Source organism: Mytilus trossulus, chromosome 13 (genome assembly GCF_036588685.1).
Source record: "Mytilus trossulus isolate FHL-02 chromosome 13, PNRI_Mtr1.1.1.hap1, whole genome shotgun sequence".
Classification (NCBI taxonomy): domain Eukaryota; kingdom Metazoa; phylum Mollusca; class Bivalvia; order Mytilida; family Mytilidae; genus Mytilus; species Mytilus trossulus.
Genome location: NC_086385.1, coordinates 43,246,789 through 43,260,388, shown reverse-complemented (window position 1 = coordinate 43,260,388; position 13,600 = coordinate 43,246,789).

The window sequence follows — 13,600 nt, the reverse complement described above, 5'->3', positions numbered from 1 at the left end:
AATGTACCTTGTGCAATGCTTTACAAACTAAGTGATAATAAATGCACTTTCTCATACATAAGATTAAGAAAGGATAAATCATATGTGTCTGTAAGTCTAAGGGTGAGGCTTTCTCAAACATTTACCTGAGATCCCAAGCTTGTCTCAAATGCATCTGAGTGAGTAAGGGTGCAGCTTTGCAAACATGCCAGAATATGGTTCCAGTCTATTATACAGTTAAATGAGTAATTATACAATTCCTCATTCGTCTGATTAAGGTCTAAATGCTATGTTATTATATTGTATTTAATGGTATATAACAAGAATGTACTTAATCGTATGTTAATATAATGTACCTAGAACGCATTCTATTTGAAAAAGAGAATTTCTATTTTATTCTCTTTTTTTGGTGGTTTCAAATTCGGTTGACGATGTGAATTGAAATAAACACTTGTTGTCAACAAATCTATAAGATAATGGAAATGCGCTTACTTGATGTTATCAAATTTGAGGAAAACTTCCCACTCAATGAAGAAAAATAGCCTTTTTGAATTGAAAAACGTACCAGTGGGGAAAATCCCCACATACACATATAAAACCAATAACATAAGAATGGGGAAATATCCCCACATTCACATATACAACCAAAAACATCAGAATGCGGAAATCCCCACGATAAGATAATTAATAAGAAAATACAAGCTATAATATTGCTGACCATCAAATGGGGAAATTTCCCCATGATCTCATTATGTTCAAATCATAGAAATATTGTTGACTATCAATTGGGGAAATTTCCCCATAATCTCATCATGTTCATATTAGATATTGTTGACTACAAATTGGGGTAATTTCCCCATAATCTCATCATGTTCATGTTAGATATTGTTGACTACAAATTGGGGAAATAAGATTCAAATTTACGGCAAATCAAATAATTGTTTGTACTAAAACTGTCATCCCAAGTCGTGAAATTTAGACAGCGTTAAGACATTTGACTTCGTAAACAAAACAACATTATAGGTATAAAAAAGGTCTTCAACACGGAGCCTTGGCTCCTACCGAACAGCAAGCTATAAAGGGCCCAAAATGACTAGCGCAAAACCATTAAAACGGGAAGACCTAAGGTCTAATCTATATCAAAAACGAGAAACGAGAACCACATCAACAAACGACATCTACTGAACATCCGATTCCTGACAAAATGTTTGAATATTTTGTTGTTATCCGTATAAAGAAGGCAGAATAATTTGAATACAGATTGCTTTTAAACACGAGGAGCTTACGTTAAATCGTCATCATTAGGAACAAACCTCCTTCAAAGAGAAACAAATGATACCAGAAGAAAATTCAAACTCATAAGTCGAAAATAATCGAACAACGTCGTGGTTTAAAAAGATGACCAACAGACAAGCAATAGTACACAAAACACAACATAGAAAACCAAAGACTAAGCAACACGAACCCATAAAAACACAAAGGATTGTTATATTCTTACGAAACCACAAAAACCACAAAACGCACACAAACAAGGAATTTAAATCTATGGTTGTTTAATCAGCAGACACTACCGACTGCACTACTAAAAAATCAATTCCAATCAATTTGTTATACTAAATATCGATATTATCAAATATCAAATAGTTTTCCTGAAGCTGTTGATGTTCAGAAAATATCTATCCTGTATGTAAACGGTGATGATGTTTTAGTGAATTTATAAAAGTAATTCTGTTGATGATGGAACTCAATAACTTGCACAAAAATAGAAATGTTTGTAAGTACATCATCATAAATTTTAATATGCTAAGATTGTGTTTACTAATGACTATAAAAAGTGCTCTATAACAACTATATTGAACAGCTTTATGTGCATAATATTGAAACACACTTGGCGATTTATAACTTATTCTATGCACATCTATCTATTGTTGATGATTTTTGTATACTTTTTCATCTAATTATTTTCGTCATTGGTGTTGTCTCATTGATGGTGTGATAATTACTTCTTATTCTACGTACAGTTTGTCATATTAAATTACAAGCAAATTCAGACCAAACAAGCTTATTCTGTGAATGTTTGTTTTTTATCATTAAGATATCATGATAATGTCCCAATATAAATTAAACAATATATATAACCTTGTTCATTCTTGTTTACATGTATAGATATATAGGATCATTTGACTGATGTGAAATGTCTTTTGTTCAAGGACAAGGAAATACAGCTTCCTTGTGTTGTTGATATTGTTTATTATATCCTGTTTTGAGAACATTATCAGATGACTTGTGAGTTTCTTGTAAGTTCATATATATATGAAAGTCTTTTGTTCAACAAAACACCTTCAGCTGAATCCATCTCGATGTCTTTTTTCGTAGATTCTGTAGACTTAGCACTCTTACTATGTTGTCGTCTGCAAATACGACTTTGTAACCTGTAAAATAGAGACTATCCAATCAAAGGGACAGAAAACCAAAAACATATTAAGCATATTAAAATAAATTAAATATATCTACATCTTTCTTTTCATACGATGTTTCCCTTGACTTTATCGAAAAGTTGAATCCTTAGCGAGTCTTTTTACTTCGAATGCTATGTACATTGTTTCTGTTGATTAGACATGTGATGCTCTGTGTTCTCTCCAGATACGCCAATTTTCTCAGCCAATAAATAAAAACGGTCATTTTTAAATTAGACCACTATTCGTTTTCCTGTTTGAATTGTTTTACACAGTCTAGTAATAGTTTTCGCTTGCTGCTCAGTGAGAGCCAAAGCTCCGTGTTGAAGGCCGTACCTTGACCTATAATGGTTTACTTTTATAAATTGTTACATGGATGGAGACTTGTCTCATTGGCACACATACCACATCTTCCTATGTCTATGATATAACCTAGGGTGCACATTGTGGCCTTTAACAACAAACAAACTACCTGACTATCAATCAATTAATTAATTATCGTTCTTTTGTAATCTCTCTTTGATTTATATGATGGTTTACCTGATTTAGTTTTTTCTAGGACTGTTGCATTATACCATTTCTTTTCCGGTTTCCACAAGCTCCGAAATCCTGAGAAAAAAATTTAAAACAATGTAATCATATTAAGAATTTCACCTCTGTTTGAATGCTGCTTTTAATTTTATTGAAATATTATGTTTAAACTAGATAGGTATACAAAGATGTGGTATGATTTCTAGTGACACTATCACATTGACGTAGATTGATTTGGATGTAAGCAGCTATATTTCACTGTACAATATTCAACAATAAACATATGCCGTAGTGTAAGCTTAAACTAGAGGCTCACCTTGGTCTGTGTTAATATTAAAGATTGTACACAGATGGATTCATGACAAAATTGTGTTTTGGTGATGGTAATGGGTTTGTAGATCTTACTTTACTAAACATATTTGCTGCTTACAATTATCTCTATCTATAACAGTAGTTTCTGTGGAAAATGTGAGTGAAAATCTACAAATTTTGTGAAAATTGTTTAAAACTGACTTTGAAGGGCAATAACTCCTTAGGGGGTCAATTGACTATGTTGGTCATGTTGACTTATTTTTAGTTCTTACTTTACTGTACATTATTGCTGTTTACAGTTTATCTCTATCTATAATAATATTCAAGATAATAACAAAAAACAGCAAAATTTCCTCAAAATTACCAATTTAGGGGCAGCTACCTAACAACCGATAATCAAATTCATCTGAAAATTCCAGGGCAGATAGATCTTGACCTGATCAACATTTAACTTCCTGTCAGATTTGCTCTTAATGGTTTGGTTTTGAGTTATAAGCCAAAAACTGCATTTTACCCCGATGTTCTATTTTTAGCCATGGCGGCCATTTTGGTTGGTTGGCCGAGTTACTGAAGACAATTTTACTAGATACCCAATGACGATTGTGGCCAAGTTTCAATTAATTTTGCCCAGTAGTTTCAGAGGAGAAGATTTTTCTAAAAGATTACAAAGATTTACGAAAAATGGTTAAAAATTGACTTTAAAGGGCAATAACTCCTAAAGTGGTCAACTGACCAATTTGGTCATGTTGACTTATTTGTAAATCTGACTTTGCTGAACATTGTTGCTGTTTACAGTTTATCTCTATCTATAATAATATTCAAGATAATAACCAAAAACAGAAAAATTTCCTTAAAATTACCAATTCAGGGGCAGCAATCTAACAATGGAATGTCGGATTCATCTGAAAATGTCAGGGCAGATAGATCTTGACCTGATTAACAATTTTTACCCATGTCAGATTTGCTCTAAATGCTTTGGATTTTGAGTTATAAGCCAAAAGCTGCATTTTACCCCTATGTTCTATTTTTAGGTATGGCGGCCATCTTGGTTGGACCGTGAAATTGTGGTCGAAACTTTAATTTTGAATTAAAATTAGAAAGATTATGTCATAGGGAACATGTGTACTAAGTTTCAAGTTGATGTAACTTAAACTTCTTCAAAAACTACCTTGACCAAAAACTTTAACCTGAACTTCGCACTATCATTTTTATGTTCAGTGGACCATGAAATTGGGGCCAAAACTATAATTTGGCATGAATATTAGAAAGATCATATCATGGGGAACATGTGTACTAAGTTTCAAGTTGATTGGACTTCAACTTCTTCAAAAACTACCTTGACCAAAAACATTAACCTGAAGCGAATGGCCGCATGGACGAATGAACGAACGGACGAACGGAGAGACAGACCAGAAAACATAATGCCCCTCTTCTATTGTAGGTGGAGTATAAAAATTTAAACGTGAATATTAACGACCGATAAATAGAAATGAAATCATAGATCACAAACAGCAGCCAAAACGACCACTAAATTACTGATTTCGGACAGACATATAACATGAACAAATTAAGTGTGAAATCGTTCCAGCAAATGTCACATGGCTGGAAATAACTTTAGATTATTTTTGAAGTTCACAAAAAATGCAAATGTATCATGATGTTCAGGGGTTTACACCCCCTCCCCACCTTTTCTGCGAACTGGATCCCGACCGGTTTTCGAAAAAAGCTGAATTGTTACACAACGTGCAAATCTGAACTTTAAAAATAATATAAATATATGTTTTCTTTTGGGTGCTCGTTGATATTTAGCGAGGAAGACAGAAATATAACGGTTGATAGCTTAAAACTACATTGCATACACATGTTATAGATTTCACTGATTCACTTTGCCAAAGGCATTACTATCAAATCAAATATTATGAACATACCTCCAAGTCCTTGATCATGACATCTTTTTCTGCTATAGTTTTCTCATTCCGTTTACATTCTTCAGATTTCTAAATTTAAAAAAAAGTCATCCCACATATCAATACAAAATTAGAGATGTGGTATGATTGTCAATGATACGACTCTCCACAAGAGACCAAAATGACACAGAAATTAATATCTATAGGTCACCGTAGGGCCTTTAAGTTCGTAATAGAGGTAACGGTTCTAAGATATTTTGTTTAATGCAATATAATAATAAGATATTGATAACGATGAGTATCATCATTCAATTTTCGAAAAATTATGGCACTAGGAAAAAGATATCGTCTTGCAATTGATAGATTTTGGTATTGTTTTCTGTTTTTCTGTTATTGAATAATTTATTAAACATTTTATGTTATTAACAGTTTAAACATCAAGCAATTTTTAAAACTATAAAGACGTGAATTGGTGATCAAACAGTGTACCTCTTTTCATAAGGCATGCATCGGCTTTCTGTCACGATTAAACATGATTAAAATAACTTTGGCCGTGAACACTAGACTCTTGTTAAATTATTTTGTTTCTGGCACCAAGGGTATCACATGCAACACTTTAACCCTTTCATTTACATATAAGTTCATATATAGCTATAAGTGTCAACATAGACTGGTTTATATATTTTTTAAGGACTAATTAATGGTTACTTCTTTCTCTATGGTCTCAATAAATAGATAGTGCTGTAGCGATTCGGCTTGGTCATTTTTTTGTTTTTCTAATAAGATGATCTCGGAAGCCTGAGGAAATAAAATATAGGGAAAAATTTTGAATTTTCACATTAAGCATGTTTAATCTAATTCATCTCTTTAAATTTGTAAAAGGGCGAGGTCATACAAACAAGAAATATGTCCTCAAAAGATATTATTTATAGTGAGCTTCATGGACAACCATATCTATGTTATACTCAGTAGTTCAGTTATTTGTCTACATCTTTAAGCGTATAGGAAGAGTCAATTCAAGTCATATGTTGTCAAATAAATATCCATTTATCATGTTCATGTCAGGATGGACAATGATGGAATGAACCTCTCTATGAAATCCTTGATTACTTTTAGTTTCAATCTTAACCTGACAATATACGCTTTTAATATAGAATAATACCGCGGCGTCACACATCAGCGTATAGCTCCGACGTACGTGTTAAAATCATGTACGCTGCCAACACGCTAGTAACTTTTGATGCATTCAACCTGTCAATCATATCTGTAACGTGTGCACAACGAGCTATAAGCGTGCATTTAGCTTACGAGAAGGCTCAGTGCAATAATAAAATCCTGAACCTAGAGTTTGGCTTTCTATATTTAAATTATAGTGCGGTTTTGGCTGCATCTTTTGAATGTCGCCGGAAAATAGAAAATAATTTTATGCTCAAGGAAGCGGAAGCCAATTTTCCCCGTAAAACAAGTTTTCCTGTACATATATATATGTATTCAATTGTGAGGATTTTTTCTAAAATTTGTATCCAATGTGAATTTTACTCTTAATCGAAGATTTCATTCTTATTCATTTATGAAGCATTGGAATGTGACAGTTCTGTACAAGTAATTTCAACTACAAGTTTTAATATTATTTCATTGCAACATAATTTATGCTTGCTCAATATCAGTTTATCTTTATTTATAATTGTTTAAAAAAAAAATTATTTTCGTTTATCCTGATAAATCTAAAATGATGTAACTGTTATTTCATTTAACTAAAAATGTAAATTAGTAATAATTTTGATTGTTTTTTGTTGACAATGCACATTTCCGTAGTACTTTTTTTTTCATAAAGAAAATATCTAAATTCATTCTTTTCAAAAGACAGACAAAATAACGTATTTACTGTTTTGCTGGAGCCAACTTAAAACCCCGTATATATATATGCTATTGTGTCGGCTTTATTTCGACATTTTAACCAAGGCTGATAAAATAGCATATTTTATTATTTTGCCGACGACTGAAAATTAGTCAATCATGCCTTAAAAAACAATTATAAAAACAATTACCTCGATCTTCTTATACTGCAATGAGCTTTTAGCATACTCAATTTGTTCTTCAAAATCTTCAATCCCTTGGATATTCAGTTTGCCATTATCAATTTTCCAATTCACCATTGTTGTAACGGAGGTATATGTCGAAAACGAGCAGTTTGTTTGTTAGATGATTGATTCCAATATGATATAAAGATAAATATATATACTAATGTGGTTGATGCACGTGACAGATGGACAAACATGTCAAATATCATTCTTGATCATTCACACGGTTTTTCCCCACAGGTGGTATTAACAAGATCCGATGCATGTTTCAAGATCCTTTGTGTAATCATACACTGATAAATGTATCCGTGTCATCGATATAAAATAAACATTTAAGAAACAAACACTGTTTTGTTTTATAAGTTTCTTAGTAGGATTGGATAAATGCTATGTTAGTAACTCAGAAATTACAGTATTTAGACTATATGTAAAGTGCGTGTTGTCACTAGTACTAAGGTTCTTTTAAGGTCTCATCATTATATATTTTGATAGATGCATGTATTAGAAAAACATTAAAACGCTTTGACTGTCTTGTAATTTCCGATATTTCAATTTGAACATTGCTACCTGCTTTAAAATAACAAATTTCAATTAAAATCAATATTGCACCATTTAACTTTTAAATGCATTTTTTAAATATTTGGATAAACAAATGGTTTGCCCAGCAGTTTTTTCTATCAAAAGATGCCATTTTATCCGGGCACTAAGTATACCACAATTTATTAAAATGAGCAGCCACAACAACAACTCATCTGTTTCTATCGCAGTTTCATACTTTTGTCAGTTCTTTACGGATGCTTACTTTGCTGTTTCGTTAACTGCATTACATCTTTTACCAGACGTTCTCAAATAGCATTTTTTTTTAAACAAAAATTAAAATGTAAAATGTAAAGCTATAAACTACATTCTATGAGCAAACTTACACGATTTGATCGTGGAGGTCAATTAAAGTGTGCACAAGTGATATTAAATCTGTAACTTCAAACAATCTTTTTGAACATGCAGTTTGTCAGTTCCAAAACGACCGATTCCAAAACGTATGATTTTATGGTTGTATGCATGTAATAAGCAAACACCTTTTACGTATTTCATTTAGAATCTGTTAACATCTGTATTCAATTAAAGCATTTATAGGCAAATTCTAGGGAAGAGGATGGACCAGACCCCTTTTTTGAATCATAAACATATAGACTTTTAGTCTGATCCACTCAAACGTTAACTAGTTTGTGTCTCTCTAAAAACTTAGACCTCAACGCATTTTACCGCTGTCACGCATTAGCTTAAGGGCATACGATACAGTTTTGAACCTGTATTTACAAGTTGATGAACATTTGCATATAGGCTATTTTTTACCTGATTAAATCAAATATGCAATGAAAAATATACCTTCATGTGCTACTTTTTGAGAAAAATGAGGTAGAAATTTTGTATATTTGCTCAGAATTCAGATTTGTGACCGTATTTTCATTTTCGAGGAAATACGTAACTTTTGTGTTTTAAAGGATAAACACAAATTGTTTTTCGTTAAGTAATCGGTAATTTCTGTATTTTATAAGTATCCTTAAAATTATGCAATTTTTATTCAGAAATAACTCATATATATCAAATGTTCATGAATAGGGAAAAAAACGTAATTTTTTGCTGCATGTTTATCAAAATTCAAAAAATTACGCTATTTACAGTTTTATAAAATTTTGGTCACATAATCTCCTTGCAAAATAAAACAAATTGCCGTTTTTAAAAATAGGGCTCTATGCACTCGTTTTCAAATCACATTAGTTTGAATGACAAAAATCAGTCCAAAAATGCATCTTTTCCCGATATGTCATAGTTTGACGTCGCGAAAATATAGATTCTTACACTGCAACAAGTGTATTACGGTATTTCTCCACTCGAGACAGTTAAATTTTATTATTTAAAGCGCGAGGCTTGCCGAGCCCTTTAAATAATAAAATTTAACTGTCGAGAGTGGAGAAATATCGTAATACACGAGTTATAGTGTCGGAATCTGTTTCTCTAATGCTTTTTATCGTTCTTTTTCAAAGATTTTCAGAAAATTGTGCTCTTTATATGCGACGTCATCAGACAAGGTCGCCTTTTTTGTTGACGTCACAATAGGAAAATTGAGAAGAAAACAAAACATTTTAACGTCATAATCAAATTTCGACTAATCATTTGCCGAGAACAGATTTTTCACTAGTGAGGAGAAATATTTTTCTCACACCGGTCAGGAAATGTGAAAATAGCACAAAAATAAGAGAAATAACATTTTACGTTAGCAACGTCATTACCTCCACTGTAACTGTATCTGTACAGAGAAAGTTGACCAAGAGTGCATTATTTTAACACATAGCATGGATGCAAACGGCTAAGCGCGCACACGTTTTGATCATTTGTTTTCTTATATATATACGCTTTCAAAGTTAACATAAGCTTTGACAAACTATACACTCGCTAAAATGCGTCTACAGTTTGTCCTTCATCGTTTGTTAGTACAAATGCTACATGTTTTTAACTTCAGCCTCATTAAACGATGTATTTGTACAGCTTTTGTAATAAGTCTGTTTATCAACACCATGTGCATGCATTATTGAAAGTTCAAACAGGGTCAGTAAACGCTAATTAAACGCTGTACTTGTTTCTATACTGTTGTAGCGTTTAGCAAACGATAACAAACGACACACAACGTTTAAAAAAAAATTGTTTAGAAAGAAATGCACTCAAAGTTTGTATACGTGAGGTGCACGCATGATGAACGCTTCACAATCGTTAGACGCGCGTTGCATTAGTTTGAAGTAAGTCGAAATATAATAGTATACACTTGGTAAAATCTATAACTCCAGAAAAATTTTATGCAGCAAACACATTTTCGTCTAGCTCTAGCGTTGGTCAAGCGTATATCTGTTCGCTACACACACGTATAAAAGTACGTTACAAGGGCGTTGGAAAACGCTATATATATATATATATAAGTTTGAAACAAGTTTAGGGAACGTTGTTTACGCGACAAGATAGTTTGACCTATACTTTGACTTTTACTTGGGCGAATGCAGGGCCTGTTTGTAACATATATATACGCCTGTCGTAGTTTCAGCGCTCCATGAACGTACTATATAAAACGCACCTGTGGCGTATTAAAAAAGTATTCTGACATTCGTATTTAAAACGTACTCTAATATTCAACGAAACTTGCTCTGACATTTATAGGGCCATATGTCCGTGAATTTACAAGACCATATGGATACAGAAGTAGTACAAAAACCCATATATAATAACATGTCCGAGACACGCCGGCGGCATGGTACGACTGAGACATGCACCTCTCATATACATTCAAATGACTTTTTGCTATATGTAGCTATAGTTGCATCTACGTTAGAGACACGACAGACATAAACCATCATACGTTACTAGAACGCCAAAACGCTTATGTACGCTTCTAGTACGTCCTAAATACGAATAAAGCTCGTTGTGCACACGAAACAGATGGATTGAAAAGTTGAATGTGTCCAACATTTTTAGCGTATGGTCAGTGTACATGTTTTTTTTTACCACGCCCAGCGTACGTCGTTGCTATACGCTGATGTGTGACGCCACTTTAACTTCATTTATTAAAGTTGTGCACATACAAAATTTGGAAACTTTACATCTTTAAGATATTTAACCAGTGCAACATTGAAAAGTTGCATATACAAGTTTCCGTGTTTTTTTGTGTTATGCAGTGTACAGCTGTCTCGTTCAGATCAAAATAGCTTTTATGGTCTCACCCCGACGGAAGGGGCATTAAGTTTTATCCTCATCTCTATATACGTACATGTACGTTTGTCCGTACGTCCCAAAATATGTTTCCATTCTCTTACTTTAGTTTGCCCTCAACACAATGCTTGAATAAGTTTGAATTTGAAACATTAAAATACAGAAAGTAATTGGGGCCCCGCAGATTAATTGTCGAACGCCATATAGTGTTCAATATATCCGTCCGTCTGTCCATTTGTCCGTCCGTCCGCCAGTAACAAATTGAGACCACTCTATATCTAAAGAACCGTTATGATTTCAAACTTTAAACTTGACATGTACACGGTGGGTATGGTTGTCCTACGAGAGAACGTACTGTGCTGGTGATTCGGTCCTGACGGATGCTGGTGGGTCCTGATTCTGTGCTGGTGGGTTTGTTTACATTGTATCAGAACGGCAATAAAACGACTGTTTTGTTGATTATTTTTTCTCTGATGCGTCACAAGTACCATGCAAAGTATATTACAACAATATTATATTGCAAAAGTCGTGCAAGTTCGTTTAACGGAATTGTCCTGACGCGGTGCTGGTGATTAGAAAAACGGTCCTGGTAACTGTGCTCCGATGTCCTGGTTCTGTGCCTTTATATTTTAGTTAAAAGTGGCATATATTCAAGATCATTGATGCTGTACTTTTATTGACTAATTAACTGTTGCCTGCTTTCTTGAAATTGACATTGTTTTGAATCCGTTTACTGTTATTATGCAAGAAAAAATATCCCTATTTTTTTATTTTTTTTTTTAAATTAACTGTAATCTTATTTATTGGCCTGTTAATGGAACCCTTCTTGTCCCCTTTTAAGATAAGAAAATATGTTTACGATTTTCGGGATTACGATCATTTTGCAAGATCACCAAAATACGTTGTAATTTATACAATACTTTAAGTTATATACAGTAGATGATGTGGTATGTTTGTTGTCAATGGACAAGTTTCCTTAAGAAACCAAAGGAAGTATGTGTTAATAACCATACGTCATCGTAATACCTTCAACAATAACCCATTAAATAAAAATGTAAAAGGTTACCGTTTTGCATAAAAATGGTGAGAAAAAATATAGAACAAAGAACTTTCTGAGCGTTTGAATCATATGTCTTTAGCAGCTTAAATCACATTTTTATGTTTAAAATCTATTTAAAAGTATTTGAAACTAACGTTTGGTTTGTTAATTGTGCATTTCAAAATTCCCCAAGGGTTACTGGGAAATAGAAATATGGTCACTTGGTCTTCTCCTGACCGGCAGTAAAACGCTTGTTGAAGTGGGGCGTCCGTTTGGCTGTGCGGGATGTATCAAGTTCGCAGTCGCGTCCGGTCAGAATGGGGCCGTTAAATCCGATATCTCGTGTAAAGAGAGTGCCACGCTCTTTGCACGTTGATAACCCTTGCAGCAACTCTTTGAGGGGTCCGTAGGTGGCCTGCTGCAAGGCAAAATTTCGGTTCCTATCCAATACATTCTCATTTTCCAGTGGCAGTCCAAAATTCCACGACTATTGGCCTCTTTTAAGACAAGACCTACCTATTGTATTTATTGTGAACTTGTTCTCGTCCTGAATATGCATGAAATATTTGCCACTGGACGTTAAGCAACCAACAATCAATCAATCAATAGCTTCATACTACCAATTGAGTTTAAAAAAGAAATTCTTAGATTAAACACCTACATTAAACTTTAAAAGGTCATAACAGTTTAAAACAATACACATCTACACACACACACACACACTGGCTTAATTTCAAATGGTTATCAACCTGAATCGCTATAAGATCATATATAAGCTCACCTGTGTCGAGGGGTCGTGTGAGGTTCATATATTGCCTTGGCGTCCGCAATTACAAAAAAAGATCTTTTTTGAAATTACTTGACCAAATCAAGGACTTAAATTATATACGTCCCGGACCAAATGTTACCAAATGATTTTTCAAGAGTAAATCTAGGAAAAACAATATTCATCAACAAACATGACCACTGTCTATTAAAATGTATTCGAGGTTTTAGTTACAGCCGATTCCATCGAGTATTTAGGCAAACATAATATCTTTGGTTAGCTTGCTTGTAAGCTAAACCGTACCCTCCTTTCGAAGTAGCCTGATCCTACAGACAGAAAGATGTGTCATTTGTCGTACTAGTATACTCTTAAAGTAGGGTAGTTTACATAACCTAACTATGACTTTTCTGTTCATCAAGCAATATAACCAAAGATATTCCCTTTATGTTATACAAATTACGATCATTTGAAAACACATATTAAACAGCCAAATGGATGCACAAGAGCTAAATAGGAGTAATAGATCCTATTGACAACAATTAGCTGCCCAATTTTATTGATTTTGTAACATTTGTTTCAAATATGACCAACTTCTAATCCAAAATCACCAGCACCGTATCAGGACCCACCAACACAATGACAGGACCCACCAGCACAGTATCAGGACATGAGTAAATTGAGAAAATGCTAAATTTTTATAAATTGCAATGTTTTTTTACAAAATAGTTTTGTCGTGTGGATTGCAGTATAGAAAGCGGACTCTATGAGCATTT